Source organism: Capsicum annuum, chromosome 5, assembly GCF_002878395.1.
Source record: "Capsicum annuum cultivar UCD-10X-F1 chromosome 5, UCD10Xv1.1, whole genome shotgun sequence".
Classification (NCBI taxonomy): Eukaryota; Viridiplantae; Streptophyta; class Magnoliopsida; order Solanales; family Solanaceae; genus Capsicum; species Capsicum annuum.
In genome coordinates, this window is record NC_061115.1 from 10,138,914 (window position 1) to 10,149,693 (window position 10,780).

Consider the following 10,780-nt stretch of genomic DNA (forward strand, 5'->3'; position numbering starts at 1 on the left):
AAATAAGAGAAAAATTAAAAAATTACAATTGATTTGTGCACCATTAAAAAAAAAGGTGACGACAAATTTAATAAATAAACACAATGCAATAATATTTTCAACAGATGATTCATCTGTTAGAAGAAGAATAACAATAAACCAACAAATGATATAGTTATTTTCAATTGATGCTTAATGTGTTCCAATAAATTCTTATTCTTTGCAACATATTGCACATCTGTTGGACAACATTTTTATATGCAAATATATACCAACAAAAATACCACCACCACCACCAACAAGCTATATCGCACCACAACCAACAACGCCAAGCTATATCACCTCTTGAACAATACCAATGTTTTTACTAATACATTAACAACAACACTGACAATACCAACACCAACAAAACCAAGAACACCAACAACAACACCAACAAAACTAAGAACATCAAGAATATACCTAAAACACCAACAAAACAAACAAAATATTCACCTATAACACCAACAAATACCAAGTGAAGTGATCAATACAACAACACAAATGACGAGATAAAATTGTCACAATAGATATCTCTGAAAAAGTCAAAGTTTCACTATTTTTACAACAATATTCAAGAACAAGAACAACAACGCCATTACCAACAAAACGAAGAACACCAAGAACACAAACAATACCAACAAAACAAACAACAGCAAGAACACCCACCAAGAACACCAACAAATATCAAGTAAAGTGATTCAATACAGTAACACAAACAACAAGATAAAATAGTCACAACAGATATCTCCAAGAAAAGTCAAATTAAAGTTCACTATTTTTACAACAATGTTCAAGAATAACAAGAACAACAACAAAAGAAAATTACATTTCACTCAGAAAAGATATCACATTTACGTCAACCACCATATTAAGAGCGCGAATACCACAAATTGAGATTTTCTCGGGTTCATTCTTTTTTGAGCATCAAATCTCAAAATTGTTAACTCATACATGAAGAGAATACAACTAAAGTTCTTTTTTTCTTCCTTAACTACAAAGCACTAATTTTTTGAAAACCAACAAAAAGAGAAGTCTTCGCCTGCGAAGAGAGAGAAATTGACGGCTACAAGAAAGAAGGAATGATGTAGTGGCCGAACTTGAGGTCGTCGGAAGTCAAAGTTCGTCGATCTATTTTCAATGGAGGGCAGCTTTGTTGGGGTCGATTTTGAGAGAGAGAGGAGAGACGTTTGAGGAGAGTGAGAAGTTGATTGATTTTGAAAAAAAAAAATGAAAGGAAGGTTTTTTTATTAAAAAATTAAGTAGTTGTGGATTTTTTGTACTTTTAAAAAGATTAGAAGTTTTAAAAATCATAATTGAATTTCCAATTAACTTAATGAAATATTTAAGTGCCTTTGACCCTTCCTCGATCAAAATAATCACCAATACTTCAATGAAGACTTAAGTGACACCTTTTATTCAATTTTCTCGAGTAACTGTAACATGTCAAGGTCGTTTGATAGAGCGTGCACAATAAGCAATATTTACGCATGCTTATTCATGTATTAATAGCCCTTGTATTGCTAATATCACAGTTTACTACGTATTAGTTATATACCGTTTAACTAATACATGCATAGACTGAAGTCCTAACAAATACAAGACTAAATTATCCCATAACTAATACATCCCACCAAACTACACATTGATGAAAATATTACAGTTTGAATTACATGAATAGCTAAGCTGACTCTTCATAGCTTTATCAGTTCATCAAGAAATAACAACAGATAAAAATATGTTCTATTTTCCATATTCTACAATACTATGAAGATAATAAGATCCTAAGTTGCGTGGATTGGTCAGTTTCGATGCTGCACCCGTGTTGGGTTCTCCAAAAATGCACTACTTTTGGAGAATTTGACACGCACTCATTGACAATTTTGAAGAGTCCGACCAACATAGATAAGATCATCACTGTTCTGTTCATAATTATTTGGCAATTGTTAGCTCAATAGTAAATTCTTTTCCAATAAGAACTGATAAACCTGTCATCTCCAGAACAGCAGATGCACTTCTATCAATTTTTGTTCCAATTTTAGTGGTCAAATTATATGCACTTATTTTTCTCACCTCCTTTTTCAGTCCAAGAAAAGTGATTTTGTGTATTTTCCAAAGCAAATTCTTTATTCAGAATCTTGGATCTGAGTTATAACTTGTTATTCACAACATTAGTGTGAAATTTCACAAGGCTCCATTTTCCTCCCTCTCCTCCCATTTCAACGTCTTCGCCATCGTCCAAAAAGACTTCTCCTGAACTATTTTACCTGCTGTTGATGGCAACAAGTAGTTCAAATGGAGTTTCCCTTGCTGCTCTTGTTGTCATTGCTTCTCCTTGCATTGCCACAATGTTTCCCTCTTGGAGGTGCACATTGATATGATCAGGAGGCGCATCTAGGCTGATGTAGCTACCAGACTTCATGTTTATGTAGTTAGAATAGTTGAACATGATGAACCAGGTACCAGATGGAAAATATGTATTAACTGAAACCGCACCAGATGTCAGTACTGGTGATAACATTAACCCCTTACCGATGAGAAAGTGAGAGTCGATGGTGTAACTGTTTGTGTCCTCAGGGAATGAGAAGAAAAGAGGCCGTGCTATAGGGATGCCTTTGGTATGTGCCTCGTACATTAACGTGTAGAAGTACGGTAAGAGCTGGTAGCGTAGTCCAAGCACTTTCTTGGCAGTTGCAGCTACTGAATCGCAGATGTATAGCTCTTGATGGATAGTGAACTTCTCACTGTGGTCCCTTGCAAAGGGATAAAATGCACCTAGCTACATTCGATGAGAACTTGATTATCAGATATCAGAAAAGTATCATACTTCAAATTTGAATTTTTCATTTGAACAAAAAACTGACATGCTGTTTCCATAGAGCACAACCTATGTTTCCTTGAATAGAACATAGAACGACAATAGAACAATAAAAGAGAAGAAAAAACACTGTTATATATATATATCCACGTGTTTAAGCCATACAAATTAACCTTCTTTTCTAATACACTTCACAATAGTATTTTACTCAAAAATCCGTAAACAAATCTCTAATTACCATATGAACTTCAGCTTCTGCATTGCAGACTGTTCATTAACCTGACAACACTGTTCGCAGAAAAAGTAGCCCCCCTGGACTAGTTGGGTACTCATAATTCTAAGGTCATGGGGTGCCAGAGGTGGATCTAGTATTTATATTTAACGAGGTAAGGATTCTTGGTTTTGGACAGTGACCACAAGTTCATATGCAATAATAACTGACCATATAATGAGTATCAGTTTTCAATATATCATCAAGTTCTGAATAGACGTAATAGACCGGGTATTTCTAACTAGTCGTGCCGTCTCCGATTCAATCTCCTTTTGTTCCTTAGTTTCTAACTAGTCGTGCCTTCTCTGATTCAATCTCCTTTTTTTCCTTAATCTTGACTAATTCAATTTGATCCAACGCATAGCTAAGATTTATGGGATAGGACATTGGTATATCTAATATCCTATCCGAATTTGAAGTTTATTCCTAGAAGTTTCACATTTAAATAAGAAAAAGAAGAATGATCATATAGGCCATTTTGAACTTCTGGACTGAGATCATAAACTTTCAGTATATGCAGCAAAGTATTTCTTTAAAGACGAAAGAATTTGTACCTGAATCCAACGGCGACATAATTCTTCAGTAGTATTTCTCGCAAAGCCACATATATCAGCTCCAACCATGGGAATCCCAAACAATCCAGAACTCAAAATGCCAGGAATACTATAAGCCAAATCATCCCATGTGACTGCATTATCTCCTGTCCAATGTGCTGTGTACTTGCCAGCACCCACAAAGGTAGATCTGCTAAGTATAAATGGCCTTTTACCAGTAATATCGATGAAAGCAGCATTGGTCGTTTTAGCTTCCAGGAATGCGTAGAGGTTATGAACATTGTACTCTAAGGCGTTCCCAAAATGCTAAGTTGCTCGGACTCTCCAAAAATGTTGCTGCACCTGTGTCGGATCCTTCAAAAATACACTATTTTTGAAGAGTCCGAGCAACATAGCCAAAATGTACTGATGTTGCTGGGACTCCATTGTTATTGATCTTATAAGGAGGGTTGTCAAGGGTAGAAAATGGGGTTGGAGGCGAAGAGATGAAGTGAGATAACTCGTTCATATCAAGCCAGAGCCCATCAACGTGGAGAAGGTCTTGGAAAATCTTGATTTCATTACTCCAGAAAATTCTGCCTCGGGGATTTATGAAATCAGGATAGTAGACTTTTCCAGGCCAAACTTCGCCAAAATAAGGGACACCATCACGTTTGATGAAAACGTCAGCTTGCATCCCTCTCTTGTATGTCTCATATGAGCTATTTATGCTGATCCCTGTGAACAAGTCATTGAGATCATAAACGAAACAAGAGTAGTGCTTTGATTAAATCATTTAACCCAATACCTTTGCAATCTCTTAACTTCTACATCAACTTAAGTATAAATATCAACAAAAAAGGGACAGCTCGGTGCACAAAGCGTCCCGCGTCACACAAGTTCCGGGAAAGGCTACACCCCAGAGGAGTGTGATGTAGGTAGCCTACCTGACGCTAATGAAGCAAGAAGTTGAATATGTCAGAACTCACCTGGATCCAATATGAGAACAAATTTCTGGCCATTGTGGTGAAGTGCATCGACAAGTTTCTTCATCTGGTCAAGTGGGAAGTTAATAGGATCAAGTGTAAAATCCTTTTATCCATCCATATAATCAATATCTGTCCACATGACCTCAAGAGGGATCTGAGTTTTTGCATAGCCAGCAACCACATTCCGAACTTCAGTAATATCTTTATAACCCCATCGGCATTGATGAAATCCTGTGGCCAACAATTCGCAATAGATGGCATGAAAACAATATGTTCATCTATCTGTCTCAAACCATAGATGTATATATTGTAGAAAGAAAACACAATCCTCATATTCACAACTAGTAAAAGCTCTATTAATCCCATTATGAGTCCCGAAAGAGGTAGGATCACATAACGTTATATAACCAGGCTCTGCACTAACGAGTACTTGAGACAACAAGAAACTGTACACATTTTTAAGTATTGAACAAAATTCAAAAGTTAAGGTCATATGAAGTTAGTAAACAGAATAAACACTACAAAACAATAGGTAATTCACTTGTATAATCCCGCACCAAATGACCAGTATGGCATGGGTGCTGGGCGGCCAATGAGCTCTGTGTACTGCTCCATGACCAACTCTGGCACAGGACCATCAAAGAAGTACAAGTCAATGACCCCTCCAACCACCTTGTAGGTAATTCTGTCACCAGTATATACAATGTCCATCCCATTGCTATTGAACAGCAAGACTCCATGATTGGTCCCCAACCCAGGATGAGACCTTACATCCATGTAAAAAGGGTGGGAACCATACAAGTTGACGTCAACATTGCTACTACGAATATCAGAATTCCAAAGAGTTGATGTCTGGTCGTGCTTGAGCTTAAATGTTCTCTTGGTATGGTCCCCGAGACCATAGATAGATGACCGATTAGCTGGCAATGAAGAGGACAGTTGAAGGTACTGATCCTTGAAGATGAGGAGCGTGTCTGGAGAGTCATTTTTAGGTGAGGTGTCAAAAAGAACATCACCTGAGGAACGGCGCATGATAGTGAAGCCAAAAGGGGTGGTGTTGGGGAGAGTGACAAAAGGGGTGGTGTTGGGGAGAGTGACACTAAGGTCAGAAATGGTGTTTGTTTGGAAGTATTGAGTGTCTTCGGATGATGGAAGTGAGGTAGAAGAACGCTTTCCTAGGAGGGAGCTTCGGGGGGATGAATGTGTTTCACAGGGGAAAAATTCTTGAGGAACTTCCCATCTTTTATGATCTGCATCCGTAATTCTGACACTTAACGATCTTTTGTCTCAAAGTTGCAGAATCCATCGGCATGTAAAACAAGAAAAGGCTGATCAGTTTGTTTATAAACAACACTCTAATCAAATTTAAAAGATGTTTTGACACAAAAAAGACGAGTCTGTCTGAGGAAGATGGTGTGTAGGCAGCCTTACCCCTCCTACCTTGTGAAGGTAGATTGGTCGTTCCCCATCAGTAAAGCACATCAAAATCAAGTATTGAAAAGTAATGCTGTAGTAAAGAAGCCATGATATTAATAAAGGAGAAGAGAACAACAACAACAACAAATAATACAGTAACTAAATCAAAGAAAAAGACAGGTAACAAAATAAAAAATAAGATAGTAGGCAAGCAATACTAACAATACTGATACGGGACACTCGACAACGCTGGGTTACCTACTAACCTTCTATCTAGATCATTACCTAGCATTAAGGCTGAGATTTTGAATATCAGGTCCAAAAACAGATGAACTTTTGATGAGCTGAAGATGAGCAGTTAATATCCTTCCAGATGAGTCAACACCTACTGATCTAACAATATAGCCATATCCAGTTGGTTCAGAATTTGTTGTAAGTGCTATTAAATGAACCAATAAAGTGAAATACAAGAGAAAATTAGATAGAACAATAATAGTACAAGATTTTATAGATTTATCAATACTGTGTATGTTCATTGTGATGAGGAAAATATAATACTATCTAACTTTGTTGTATGATACTATATGGGAAATGGAAGATATTGTATTGTCCTTTATTCAATGGTCCAACACTCAACTGTATGTGGTTGCTAATGGAAGATATATAGGCTGAGAAATAGACCTTTTGGGTATACTTTCGTACTTAATGGTGTTTGCTTTATTAATTGCTTAGCCTTTAGACAACTTTTTGGGGATTAGAGCTAATAGAATTGGCACAGCTCTTCTTCATTTAGCGCGCGACATGTGGCCGGTGAGCTGAAATTGGATGCAGTGTTCTCCAGTCTCCACATGGAAGGTTGGTTTTCAAAATATAGTGTTAGCATTCTGTATTAGTTGTATTGTACTAGAATATCTTGGTTAAGAACTCAACTGAGAGAACAGTGCTAGAATCAATAGGTATACTGTTTTTAGTATCACCATAAGTTGGTATATTCACATACATACCTTAGGTCCTGTGTTTGTCAAGAGTCTTTTTAGATTAATGGAGATTCGTATGCCAAAGTTATAAATATATGTACCATATAGAGAGAGCATTTAGATTAGATATTTGCATGGAAATGCATGCTGATTTAGGGTATATTGCATGCATCAACAGAATCTTTCAAGACAGCTTATTCTCCGTTTAATTTGATTACATAATCTTTGAAGGCATAATACATAAACAAGTCCTTTAACTTGGCCTCAGATCACATCTATGACCTCCAACTTTGGTTGTGCACAAGTAGGCACTTAAACTTGTATAAAGTTGAACAAGTAGACACATATGTCATATGTGGCGTCCTACGAGGCCAATTATTGTCCTCCATGGCATCTTACGTGTATTAAGCTACATATAACATGTGTGTCTACTTGTTCAACTTTATATAAGTTCAAGTGCCTACTTGTGGACATCCAAAATTGGAGATCATAGATGTGCTTTGAGGTCAAGTTAAAGGGCATGTTTATGTATCATGCCATCTTTTTAACTTGCAGTGAACTTTTAAAAGGATATGCAAGTAACATGTTACTTAAAATTATGGTGACATATGTTCTTCATAAGCTTTATAGTCAAATTTATTTGACATAGATCTGTGTTTCTCCTATAACGGTATAGAAATATCATGCTCCATGGATCTCATTATAACACCATCAGATAACTGTAACTCCTGAGCATAAATCACAGTTATGCGTATTGGAAATTGCAATTGATGTTAGGAATGCAGATGCACAGCTTTATTAAGTTTGGAAATTGCAATTGGTGTTAGGAATGCAGTCACAATCATCATCATTAGCAAAGTAGTGCTAACAATTATATAAGCAACATATATAAGCCACATGTTGAAAACATAATGGAAGATTATACAATTTGTGTTAGCCTATTGACATAATATGTTTTAATAATAACAAATTAATAAAGGAAAAATGCAGAATACACCGAAGATGGAATCAAGGCAAGAAGGATCTTCACCGGAGCTGAACTTGGATCCCCAACTACAAGGAAGTCGAAGCTGGATTTGGAACAACAATTATGAGAAGATCTCATTAGATCCCTAACTATCGGAAAGTCAATCCTACTAAAGACAATCACAGGTCAAAAGTAGATCTCACAAGGAACCATGGAAGGATAGAAGATCACACCCTCTATATGGACATATTTGATATGAACATGTAGCTGAGAGTCCATTTTCAAGAAAGGAAGATCATATCATACGAAGGGACATATCTAATATGGAAGTACCATATAATGTGAATCCTCAATCAAGGAATCAATTCAAATCCTTGATTGAGAAGAAATTCCTTGGGTTTTTCTTTTAGAGCAAAGAAGTCAGATCACATGAAGGCTATAAATAAGAAGATTAAAGATCGAAGACCTGACGCAACTTCATAGGAAATTCTTAGTGTGTCTCAATCGTCAAGTCTTCATAAAGCTTTGTAATTTTCAAGTTACAATAGTTCCAAAAAGAGAAAGATCGAGTCAACGTAGTTATACCAATTGCGGCTGTGTCACAAGATTTGAATAACAAAATAAGATTCGAAAATTGTTCAAACACTCTGTAACCTGTTTCTCTCATTAAGAGCTCTAAAGAAAGTCCCTGTAACCTAAGGGGACTGGAGTAGACATCACATCGGTGATTCAAACCAGGATAAATCTTTGTGTCTTTTACTTATTTGCTTACTTACATTTTCAACTCTATTATGTTTTGCATAGTATACTAACCTACACGTGGGCGACTATCAAGGCTGATCAGTCGACTCAAAATTTTTTTTTAATTCATAACTCTCTTAACCCCCTCTTGAATTTCAATTTGAACTCATTGTAAATTAAAAAAGGTCTATAAATATTCAGCATTTTGGCCAAAATGTGGTGTTATAAAAAATCCAGATTTATTATTTGATAAAGATATTATTGAATGAAATTACATTTATGTTTTTTTGATCGTCCTCAACTCATTCTTCTATATAGTAGAAAAATTTAGTCGCGAATGAAAGCTGAGCTAAATGCAGCATTATAAAAAAAAATCATGAGTGAAAAATGCTTTTAGAAGAAAATTACTTTTTTTAGCTATGAAAAGATGCTTATTCTACTTTCCTTAAATACTTCTCTAATTTTTTTAAAAAATAAACACCAAACATGAAAGCTGATCTGAACAATATAATTATTAAAAAAAAAAAATCAAAATCAAATTGACGAATAAGCAAGTGATTGATTTTTTTTAATTTTTATTAGCAAAAAAAAGATTATCATATAATAAAATTTAAATAACCATTAACACAATCTTAATGAAGACTTAAAATGTTGTCTAATACCTAAACAACAAACTCACCAACCAAATTGAAGAAAAGGAAGGAAAATGGCATCGCCTCTACTTACCAAACAGTTTATCGGTGCTCCGATTTCCATCCAACTTCTCCTCTTCCAATCTCCAAATCCATGGTCACCGATTAGAGCACAACCGACTAGGTGAATCTTTTTGCCCTCCATCCGCTTGTTGAAATGTCTGAATGAACAACTTGAGGTGTATCACTTCCTTTTCTTGTTTTTGTGTGATTTAAGAAATTGGGTTTTATACTTTACTATAATTTTCTTGTTTTGATAACTTGTGATGTTCGAATTAATTTACGTGTACCTTTTTTTTTGTTTTTGTGTGAATTAAGAAATTAGGTTTTATACTTTATTGCAATTTCTTGTTTTGATAGCTGTGGTGTCCAAGTTAGCTTGCATGTACCTCGATTAATTTCACTTCGCATTAGCAACAGATAGATATCAGGTAACTCTAAAGCTAATTTCACTTGATACTTGTCCACCTCTCACTAACAATAAATATCAAGTAGTTCTATTCACTAACTTTGTTGATTAAGGCTATGACATATACAGTGATGTGATATTTGTCGCTCCAGTGAATTTAATTGAGGTGCTCAAAAACCGGATAGAACTTTAGGGTTCTCAAAAAATAAAAATAAAAAAAGATTATCATATAATAAAATTTAGATGACAATTAAAATAAGAGTCATAAAGACTTAAAAGATCTTTTGTCTATAAGGAAAACAAATAACTCATCAACCAAATTCAAGAAAAAGGTGTGAGAAAAGGAAAGAGAATGGCATCGTCTCTACTTAATTATAATATAATCATTTAAAGAAAGAAACGAAGTCTTTGATTATTTTTTTTTGGGAGAGGGGTTGGGGTAAGGGAATATTATACTCCCTCCATTCCTAAATACTTGTCATTGTTACTAAAAATAGACAATACACAATATCTATTATTTTACAAAATTAAGATATAATTAGTTGTTTGTTTCTACATTTGCCCTTGATCATAAATGTAGAGAGATAACAGTATGATGCAAAAGCGAGAAATATTAAATTGAATGGAGTAATAAATAAGGGTAATTTAGTCAAATTATCAGTCTAATTAATGTTTTTCTTAAGGGGCATGTAAAATAAAACATGACAAGTATTTCAGAACGGAGAACTGGAAGTTCAGGTAGCCAACCTAATGAATTACTAAGATTTTCGAGTCTTGAAAGTTGATGTTTGTTTCATACTTTTTTTGTATCCGTGATCATTCCACCAAGTAAGAAATCACATGTAATTTGACACATGTAATTTTTTTGTATGCGTATGCGAAGTTGGTAAGGATTAATACTTCATTTCTATTGGGATCTTTACACAAAAAGCCGATTTAGTTTACTGTA

General features: G+C 35.1%; 1 pseudogene; it reads right to left on the reverse strand.

Moving 5' to 3' along the window:
• Positions 1-1,628: 1,628 nt before the first annotated feature.
• On the reverse strand, positions 1,629-7,934 carry LOC107870320 (annotated as a pseudogene).
• Positions 7,935-10,780: the final 2,846 nt, after the last annotated feature.